Raw genomic sequence first — 11443 nt, forward strand, 5'->3', positions numbered from 1 at the left:
GTGGGAGATGGTACAGCATTTGATGAGAACAACCATGTTACCAGATTATAGAATGCACAAAGAGGAGTCAAGTATAAGAAAACTGGAAAGGTAGGAAAGGCCAAGTCATTAAGGGCTTCGGAGCAAAATAGAGCAATTTCTATTTGGTCCTAAAGGGACCTGGGGAGCCACTAATGTTTCTTGAGTAGGGAATGACATGGCTAGACTTACCCTTTAGGAATATCACTTTGGCTGCTGAGTAAAGGATGGATTGCAGTGAGGAAAGACTTGAGACAGGGAATAGAATTAGATCCTGGCAATAGCCAAGGTGATAAGGGCATGCATGGGCATGGCAGCTATGTAAGTGAAGTGGAAGTATCTGAGAGATGATATGGAGAAATGCCATAATTTTCCAATGAACTGGAAATGTAAGATGAACAAGAAGGAGTGGAGTATGACACCAACATTGGGAATCTGGGTGATTGGAACTATAGTGGAACTATAGTAGTAGACAGTAACAGGAAGTCTACAGAGGTCTGTGTTGGGGGGGAGGGTAAATATGAATTCTGTTTTGAACATGCCTACAAGGCATCCAGTTCAAGAGGTCCAATAGGCAGTTAGTAATGGAGAACTGGAGCTTAATATGCGATGAATCTCATCTCTTTCTCTTATACTTTTCAAAACAGCTTATGAGTTTAGGTTATGATTTCTTAACCTGAACAATGAGAAGTTCGAGGTGCTTTCCAGCAGTGGTTCCCATACATACATTTTCAAGGATGAGGACCCCTTTTTAAGCATCAAAATTGTATCCAATGTCCAAAAGCTAGTATCTACTGAGCAATTACATAAATGGTAACAAAAAGCAACTGTGAATATAGCGAGGTTTTTAATTGAATTAATAATTTGAAAATAACAATATCATACCCTTTGAAAAAATAGTAATGTCGATGTCTTCAAGCTCATAATAGTTGACTTGTATATCTCACATTTGCAATGTGTTTTCTACGCATTTCATTTGTAGCTCATGCCCACCCAGTAAGCAAGCTACCATGCTTTGGGTTATTTTGGTTCCTTTCTTTTTTACTAGACCTATGATTGCCTTGGTATAGGGAGCTCAGTGGTGTGGAAACTCCTTCTGCAATGCTATGCAACTTCAACTCTTCTGGAAGTGCCTAGGGCATGCAGAAGTGGAGCAGATGGCCTAGGTCCCATGGCCAGTATGTCTCCCTGACACTGAGGCCAGCCTCTTAACCTCCATTCCACACTGTCTCTCCTCCATTGTTACCGTTACCACTTCACAAATGACCGCTCAAAGACGTTAAGTAGTTTGTCCATTGTCACTCAGCTAGTAAGTTTCAGAGACAGGATGTGAGCCCAGGTATTCTTGGCTCTGAATCCAGGACTCCATATGACCACATCATGAAGAGGAATATTTAGTCTGAGTCATTAATCAAATGGAACCCTTGCAATAACTGCATAGGCTCCTAGGGATCTCTGACCCATGGACTGGGAACCAATGACGAGGATTGAAAATGTAAATCGTTGGGCTACATCTGCTTCCACATGCTTTTTTCTTCATTTATTATTTAAAACAGCAGTTGATGGATGCTAAAGTCATGGATTAATTCTCCGTTGTATACCCAGTCCACCCTCAGCCTGTCTCTGAACACCAGCATGTTAATTAGAAACGCTATGTCAATGCTGACTTGGTCTAGGCTTTCTGAAGATGGAATTATTCCAGACATTCTCCAACAGCGAGGCATCCTCTTTCTTACCCACTTTCTTGACCTCTGTGCTCCTAGGGAAATGCCCTTACAAATATGTACTTTTGCAGTCATCCTTGTCAACTATTTGTGTTGACCTATTGGGAACTCCTCCCTGCTTTTGACCTCAGTGATGAGGAATAAACACTGATGGATCCCTAGCTAGTTCCCCTGCTTCTGTCTCTTGAAGCAAAAAAGAAATAGAATGAGTTCCTTATCATTATGGGAAGAGACAACCACCATGAGAGGGTATAGGAGACAGAGGACCCAAACTTCCCCCATAATGATGAGAAAGAGAAGTAGAAAGCTCTCTATTGGGTTTGCCAAGTACAAAGACTAATTTTTCAAGTAGACCATTGCTAACTCCTATCTATTTTTCTGCACCCAGTCACAGGCAGCCCAAATCCCATGCAGATTGGTGGGGCAATAGGAAGACCTACTGCAATGAGTACCCCGTACTTCTCTTACCATTTGTTCCTCCCACCTATCCTGAGTCCAGGTCACCCAGACCATGTTGTTTGACTGCTCTTACCGCATGATGAGAGGTAAGTTACCAATTCTACTTCCTCTGGTAAAATGGAGACTACCTGGTCTTCATATCTGCCCTGATTCTATGCCCTCCAAACTCTGAGCATTATCATGTCACCTAATAATGAACCTAAAGATTCTGGGAAGTTTTGAATCTACCCTGTCAGTGTTTCCTTTTGCCTTGAAACAACTATCTTATATGTGCTCTTTCTCAATTAGCATGAGCTCTCTGAAGATAGGGACTAATTTTTTTTTCTATATGAATCCCTGGAACTCATCAAAGTGTTTGGCACATAGCAAGCACTTATTCAATGTGTTTACATTCATTCTTTTTTGGCAAAGAAGGTTGTAGGAGAATTGGGAGAAAAGAGAAGGAATTGAACCAAATAAGGAGGAGAAAATCGTATCATTGATTTGAAGAGATTTGGACTAGCAAGGTAAGTCAGAAGCTGACCTTGAAGAAGAGATATTTGGTAGAATTTGGAAGAAACTAAAGAAAATTTCAAGGAGAACAATCACAAGGTTTAGACATTGGTCCAGATTCTACTTTAGAGTTGAAAGAAGATGAAAAACAAGGAGCATTAAGGAAGAAATGACAGAATTAAGGAGAATGAGAAAAGATTAGAGAGCAGTTAGATTCTAGAAGGATAACGAAAAGGTAGTTGGCAAGAAAAAGCAAGGTAAGTAAGAAAGAAGGCAAGTGGAAGAATCAGAGTAAAGCAAATTGATAGAGTGGATTGATGGGAGTAGAAAACTGGTTCAACAGTGGAGGTTGGCGCAAGTCTGAAGGGGCAGCGGACATGTCTGTGGATTTATTGAGACTAAGGAAGATGAGTGGAGCTGTCAAGTTAATAAATAGCTGTGAAAGTTTTAATCAGATGTTTAGACTTGAGATGCAAACACTCACAAGTACTTGGGGGGAGGAGAAAATCTTAATTATGGAGAGTGGGCAAAAGTATATAGTGGCTTGCATCAAGGGACTGATAATTGTATTTCTGTCACAACTAAGTATAGTTATATCTTACCAATTATAGGCAGATCTCCTGGAGGAGAAAGTAGAGAAACTCAAATAATGCCTGTCCAGACTCAAACTCCAGATTATTAGTGACAATTAAATGTTCATAAAAGAAACAGAAGTAAGGAATCAATGGGCAATAAAAGGGGTCATCTTACTTGGGTAGAGGAGGGGAGAGTTGACCCTTGTCAGAAAAGAAAAAGTAAAGCTGTACAATGGAACACGAAAACAGATTTGAGCCTTTTCCTGAAGAGGAGGAACATGGATGCTTTGGGGAGGAAAAAGCTGTGTGTTCTCCAAACAATGGTATAACAGAGCCATAGAAGCTATTGGGTATGAGGTGATCAAGCAAAGGTCAAAGAAAAAAAAGAAGAGTGCCAGTAGTTGGTGATTCCCTGCTCAGGAATTCTAAGGCAGCTCTTTGTCAATCCAATAATAGCAATGGAGAAACCTGTTGTAGTCCTGGGACACGTATCCAAAATATAACAGAGAATCTCTCAAGATTGGAGGAAAGTGATGATGACTGCCCACCTTTTAATTAGCATAGATACATGCCATGTTCCAAAAGGAACAAAAAAAATGTTGCCAATGATTATGAAACTGCTTGTATTTTCACAATGTTGCCCATTGGAGGCAAGGGAAACCACAGGTTGTATTTTCTCAGTGTTGCCCATTGGAGGCAAGGGATGAAGAAGAGAAAAAATAATTTGGCGTGAACAGCTGGCTAAGAAAATAGTATCTTAGACTAAAAATTGAATTGTCTGGATCACAGTTTAAAAAACAGGAATAACACATTCCTGGCCAGAGGCAAAGTACACTAATGAAGATTCGTAAAAATATATTTGTCTGTGTATAGCTTAAAAACCCAACCAAAAAACCCATTTTAAACTAAAAAGACCAGGGGAGAGAGAATACCTTACGTGTATCCACCATATTAGATGCCATAAAGCAATGGTCTCCAAATTGTTTTAATCATATACCCCATCTGTGAAGAAATTTTCAAGCACTCACCTCCAATATATGTATATTTATTTGTATAATATATATATACACATGCATACATATATGTGTACATGTGTGTGTACATATACTATATTATATATGTGTGTATACTATATGTATATATATGTACTAATATGTACTTTGTAGAAATACACAACAAATAGAAATTTTAAAAGGATAAATTAAAGATGAAATGATAAATACTTCTGAATATTTATTATTTTACTTATGGCACAAAAACCTCTTTGCTGTCTCTAAAAACATTAGTAAATAATAAATTTTAGTGAAAACAATGTGATGCAGTATGCTTTATTATTTTTGAAAAATTATTTTTATGTCCTACATGATAGGACTGACTCATAAATAATAACTATCAGCTGATAATTAATTATTCGGTTAATATAATCAATGTATCTAGCCAAGCAGGTGAATTGCTTTTTGAGATGATTTTTATTGAAATACAATAAAACAATCAAATAATAGGTCACAATAGAGAATATAACAGTTTTCAGTAGGACTCGTTTCTCTGAGTGTGAATATTCATCATACACAATGCAAAAATAAGTGAATATGCATTTTCTTTTATTTCAGCTCAATAGAAAGTTTCAATATGAATCCATTCTTTCTTTCAGTGGTTCTGCCTAATGGATCATATCATACTTTCTTTTTCTATTCATAATTGGATGGTTTAGTTGTGTTGTCATGATTTTCAGGCACCATAAGGCTTTGCAATAGATCAAAAGGTAGCAAGTGTAACAAGACAGGAAAGTTCAGTTGAGGCAACGTTATGAAGGGCTATGAATGTCAGACAGAGGAGCTCTCAAAACAATAGGAGTATCCTGAGTAGCAGAGAGATATGGCCAAACCTGGGCTTTGGGAAAGTCCCTTTGTCAGGTGTATGGGGGGTGATTAGAAAGGAAGACTGATCAGGAAGCAATTCAAAGGATCTGGGCTAGAGGCCATGGGGGCCTGAATTAAGGCAGATGTGTGAGTAGTTAAAGGGGACAGATTTGAAAGTTTTATGGCGATGAAACGATAGTATTTGGCAAACTACTTTCATATGTGGCCTCAGTGAAAGTGAGAAGTTGAGAATGACACCAAGGATGCAAACTTGATTGACCGAAATGATGATGGTGTTGTCAACATAAACAGAGAAGTTTAGGAGTTTGGAGGAGGGGGAAAATAATGTAACAAGATGTAATGTAGATTATAACCCATCCATTCTTCTCTTCCTATGTGACTCACAGTATTGCCCCCCACCAAAAATGAAAAACAGGGTGGCAATCAGTGTGGAACCCAGAGCTTACCCTCTGAAATCTCCCACAACCATGACTAATCTGGGTGGGGAGCAGAAGGGAAAAGGGAATTTCTCCATGACACCTGTGTATCTGCTATGCTGGGGTGCCCAAGTCTTGATTTAATTAAACCTGCCCAGAGGTGCTAATGCCAAGATGCTAGGTGCAAAAGGAAGGAGAATTGAGGTTCACACAGAAGCGGGAAGGGATAGACTGAGGGAGAGTTGAGTAATAATTGGAGAATGGCAGGTGTGCTTATGTTGAAGCTAAGCTCCATTAGTGACTATTGTGGAGGGGGTGGGATGTGACCCAACTTTCCACACTCTGATGATTCATCATGTGCCCTTTAGAATCGTGTCATTGGCCCTTTGGATGCTGAGTAGTGACCCAGACTCAGGTGTCCAGGATTCCTTCTTTGGAGACTATTGCCAAGGAGAAGAGCCACAAAAAAGAATGCGACATCCAGAAGTTCAGAAGACACAAAATCCAAGAGGAATGCCGTGGTAAGACTCATGACCTCCAACGTTATCTGCAGAGGTCCAAACTAGACAACAAATAAGAACTGACACATAGGTATCACTGAGACTTAATGGATTGAAACTCATAACTAGACCATGGCCGTAGGTGAGTATAACGCTCTCAAAACGAACAGAATTGGTAAAAGGGAGAAGCTGAGTAGCTCTGTAATTTATGAAGTATACACTCACACAAAGAAATCCAGAAGCCAAAGAGGGGAAGCATGATGGAGAGTATTTGGGTGAAGGTCGGGGAAGGAAGACATGGAGATTTTTTTTTAACAGATACACCATCTGGACAGAAAGAAAAAATAGGAGCCCAGGATACAGATCACAAGTCTGCCAGAGGGGCATGATGCAGTAGTAGTGGGGGCCTTCATTTATCTCCACATCTGCTAGAGTGCTCTCTCCCTTCCTCCTCTTCATCCTTCCCCCTTGTCTCTCTCTGTCTCTGTCTCTGTCTCTGTCTCTGTCTCTCTCTCTCTCTCTCTTTCTCTCTCTCTATCTCTCTCTCTCTCCTTCCTCCCTCCCTTCCTCTCTCTCTCCCTCCCTCTGTCTCTTTTCTCTCTCTCCTTCTCTCTCTCTCACTCACTCTCCCTCCTCTTTCTCCCCCCTCCCTCTCTTTCTCTTTCTCTGTCTCTCTCTGTTTCTGTGTGTTGTCTCCATCTCTCTTTCAAGAAGAGCTAATCCCTTCTTAACTAACTTTAATGATGATTTCATACTCCAAAATGTGGAAGAAGCAACTAATTCTGGATCTGATTTGCAGCATCAGGAAAGAACTGGCTTTTAAAATGGAAATGATGAGAACCCTAGAAAGAAGCAATTAATCCCTCCTACAGTTTGTGATAGAGAAAGACAGGAAACCCTGGCATAGTCTGACCAGCACTCTAGATTTGGGGAAAGCAGATTTCAAAGGGTTAAGAGGAAAATAGAAAGGATTCCATGGGCTGATGCAGGAGACGTCAGCACAAAAAGGGCAGGAGACGCTTGAGGATGAAACTCCAAGAGGGAAAAATGGTAATGAAGAGGAAACATGGAGTTTGTCTGATGAAACCTATGTGAATGCACAGGGAAGTCATGTGTGTGTGCACATATATACACACATATGTAACTGAGGCTAGCAAGGGGAAGTAAGAACAACAAAAACACTGAAAGAAAAAGAAAACTCAAAGAAATGATGTTCCCTTTGCTTGGGGTGGGTGGGATGAGGAGAACAGAAAACACTAAGAAAGCAAAGCTGCTTCATCATTATTTGGCTGCTGTCTTTCCTGCTGAAGACAATGATTTTTTCACTGGAAATGAGAGAGGAAAATGACTAACAGGGATTTGATCCCCAAGGTCAGTAAAGAGATAGTAAGAGAGTACCTGCCATTGATAGATTCAAGTTCACGGCCAGTTGAACTCTACCCTGCTTCCTGGGACAATGGACAGATGAGACTGCTCAACCGCTATCAATGGTATTTGAGAAATCATTGAAATCCGCAAGACTGGAGAAAGGGCAGATGTTGTGCCAATTTTCCAAAACTGGAAGAGAATCCAAAAGCTAGAGCCCAATGAGCTTGACTTCAATTCCAGGGAAAATTCAAGAAAGGATCATTAAAGAGTTGGTTGTTGAGCTTCTAGAAAGGGAAGCAGGGATTACAAAGAGCCATCAGGGCTTCACTAAGAGGAACTTATGGTAGATTAACCCATTTATTATTTTTTTACAAAATTGTTAAACCAATAGATGAGAAAGAAGTTGTGGATATAGTTTACCTGGATTTTAGCAAAGATTTTCCAATAATTCAATCAGATAAACTCAGAACTAAATCAATGACCAAAATCAAAGACTGGCTGTGAGCAGTTCCATGTCAATGTGGTAAGAGGTCTCCAGTGGAGCAGCCCAGGCAGTTCTCCTTGGCCTATGTTGTTGGTCATTTTATCAATGACTTGAATCATCAAACTTGCAGACGATACAATTCTGAGAAAGCTAGCTGCCATTGGACACCAAAGGCAGGCTATAAAAAGATCTTAGACTAAAACATTGGGCCAAATCAAAGATGAAATTCAACAGCAATAAGTACGAAAAAATCAATTTTACAACTACAAATTTGGAGAGCTATGACCAGACAGCTGTTCTGAGAAGGTGTGATGAGTCTGGTGTACTGTAAGCTCCATATGAGCAGCATGATGTGGCCGCCAAGAAAGATAATGCAATCTTGGGCTACATTAAGAAAGCATGGCTTCCAGGAATACAGAGATGATCGTTTCACTCTATCCTACACTTGTCAGGACTCATCTGGAGTGCTGTATTCAGATCCTGGCACCAAAAATATTGATAAACTGGAGAGAGTCCAGAGGAAGGAAACCAAGATGATGAAAGATCTCGTGTCAATGTACATGAGTATCATTTGAAAGAATGGGGGCTGTTTAGCTAGGAGAAAGCACAGAGAGACATTATAGCTTTGGTGGAGTATTCGAAGGCCTTCCCTGAAAAAGTAAGATTAGATTACATTTGGACCCAGAGAGCAGAACAAAGGAGCAGCAAATGGAATTTACAAAGAGGGAAGTTTAGGCTTGATGTCAGGAAAGATTTCCTAAAATTGGAAAAGAGGAATGAAATCTCTCCAGAGGTGATGAGTTTCTCCTCCTTGGAAGTTATCAGTCAGGGGCTCAACAACCAGTCGGGGAGAAAGGTGTAGTGGAGATTCCTTTGGTTGGACCAGATAGCAACTAAGGTGTCTTTTAACACTTGGAATTCTGGGATTCTTTGATTTTACAGACCCTGCACCCAAGGCTCTGGTGACTGGGGTCCAGTGGCATTCTTTGGCCCGAATCCCACTTTTCTTGTCCCCACCTTCCAATGTCCCATCATCTGCGTATTTCAAGTTAAGTATCATTAGCCTGTATCTTTCTTTGTGAAAGTTTCTTAGTCCTTGAGGAAACTGAGTAAAACGCTCAAAAATCACTTTTAATTATCTACATGAAATTCAAGTCAAAAAGCATTTACTATGACTACATGCCAGGTACTTTGCTAAGCCAAAACCATGGAAGGAAAAACCCATTTTAAATTTCAGGATTAACAACAATTCATACAGTTTATCCTACATCTGGGAGGAAGTGCAGGGTAATGGAAAGAGCACTAACCATGGAATCAGAGAAAGTGAGTTCAAATCCTTTCTCTGACACTAACTACCCACATGACCCTGGGGTAGTCATTTAACCTCTGTCAGGCACAGTAAAACAGGGATAACAGCACCTCTCTCCCGGGATTGTTGTGAGGATAAAATGAGGTATTTTTAAGTGCTATGCAAATCTTAAAATGCTACATAGTTACTATCTGTGCTGTTGAGGAAGAGGAGGAGGAGGAGCTACAATCCTATCACCTGCATCACTGCTTATGTTGTTCCTTCAGAGGTTTCCTAGCGGAGTGGAAACAATGCTGGACCTAGAGTCAGGGAGTCAGATCCCACCTCAAATGCTTCCTACTATGTGACCTAGGCAAGGCATTTAATCTTTCTGTGCCTTAATTTCTTCATCTTTAAAATCAAAGAATTGGACTCAGTGACCTCTAAGATCCCTTCCACTTCCAAATTTATGAGGCTCGTACTGCCAAGTTCGGAAGCCACCAAAATGCTAGTTAGGAAACTGGGAGGAATATGAAAAGTCAGCACTTTCATTCTTGGCTTCCTTGTCAAGTACTGATGCCCATTTTGGTGGCCCAATACCATTCCTCTACACAGAATCATTAGAACATGAGGGCTAGAGCTACAACATCTGATCTTTCTCTGCACTCACAAAGCTGCCACCCTAGTTCAGACACTTGAAACTTCTTGCCTGGGCTAGCCTCCCAATTTGTCTCCTTGGTCTCACTCCACTCCAGTCCATACTTCAAACATCTGCCAAAGTGATTTTCCTCAAATCCTAAAGCATTTTACTATATCACTATTTTTCCTAAAGCCTTTTACCCTGTCACCCTGCCCCCCACTCAATAAACTCCAACAATTCCCTGTTATCTCTAGAATCAAATATAAATTCCTGTGTTTGGCATTTAAAGCTCTTCACAACCTGACATCTTCCTGTCTTTCCAGTTTTATGCATCCCTCTGCTCCATGTATTCTATGGTCTCGCTCCACTGGCCTCCTTGCTGCTGATCACATACAATGCTCCTTCTGCTATCTTCATATCTTTACACTGGCTGAACCCTATACCTTCTCTCTCTCTCTCTCTCTCTCTCTCTCTCTCTCTCTCTCTCTCTCTCTCTCTCTCTCTCTTTCTTTCCTTCTCTCTTTCTCTCTCTATCTCTTTCTCTCTCTCTTCCTTCCTTCCTTCCTTCCTTCCTTCCTTCCTTCCTTCCTTCCTTCCTTTCTTTCCTTCTTTCTTTCCTTCTTTCTTTCTTTCTTTCTTTCTTTCTTTCTTTCTTTCTTTCTTTCTTTCTTTCTTTCTTTCTTTCTTTCTTTCTTTCTTTCTTTCTTTCTTTCTTTCTTTCTTTCTTTCTTTCTTTCTTTCTTTCTTTCTTTCTTTCTTTCTTTCACCAAACCTTAAACCCATTTCACTATGGAGCTCATAGACTAGACTAGAATAGGTCCCTGCCCAAGCATCACTTAATGACCATATTTTGGGCCCTCCTGGCTCAGAGTGAATGTCAAGGGTTACTGTTTCTCTTTTCACCAGCAACCCTGAGGGTCTTGCCCTCCCAGCTTGATTTTTTTCTCTTTTTAAATTAAAGGGGACATCCCTAGACTCACCTCTTAAAGAGGTCTATTCACTGAATGGGCGTTACCTCACTCTAAGTGAGTACTTGAAAAGGCCTTAGCCTAAAAGGGCCAGGGTCTCCCATTGCATCTTGGGCCATCTCCAGTCTTCCTGATGAATGTTGTCACTGGATCCAGATGGCTCTGGAGGAGGAAGTGAGGCTGGTGACCTTGCACAGCCCTCACTCAAATCAAAGTCAACTTCAAGTCATGTCATCATCTCCCTGATGTCATGGTCCTCTTCAAGAATGAAGGACAGGGGTGGAGCCAAGATGGCAGCTGGAAAGCAAGGATTTGCATGAGCTCCCTGCCAAGTCCTTCCAAAAACCTATAAAAAATGGCTCTGAACAAATTCTAGAACTGCAGAACCCATAAAATAGCAGAGGGAAGCAGGGCTCCAGCCCAGGACAGCCTGGATGGTGGCTGGGTGAGGTCTAGCATGCATGGAGCTGGGAGCGGAGCACAGCATGGGCTGTGCAGGCCAACCAGACCAGGAGCTGGGCGGAACAAGCCCTAGCGCCCTGAATCAGTGATCTGTGGCAGTTACCAGACTTCTTAAACCACAAACACCAAACACAATGGAGAAGAACTGTAGAACCCATGAAATAGTGGA

This window comes from Trichosurus vulpecula, chromosome 3, assembly GCF_011100635.1.
Source record: "Trichosurus vulpecula isolate mTriVul1 chromosome 3, mTriVul1.pri, whole genome shotgun sequence".
Taxonomy (NCBI): Eukaryota; Metazoa; Chordata; class Mammalia; order Diprotodontia; family Phalangeridae; genus Trichosurus; species Trichosurus vulpecula.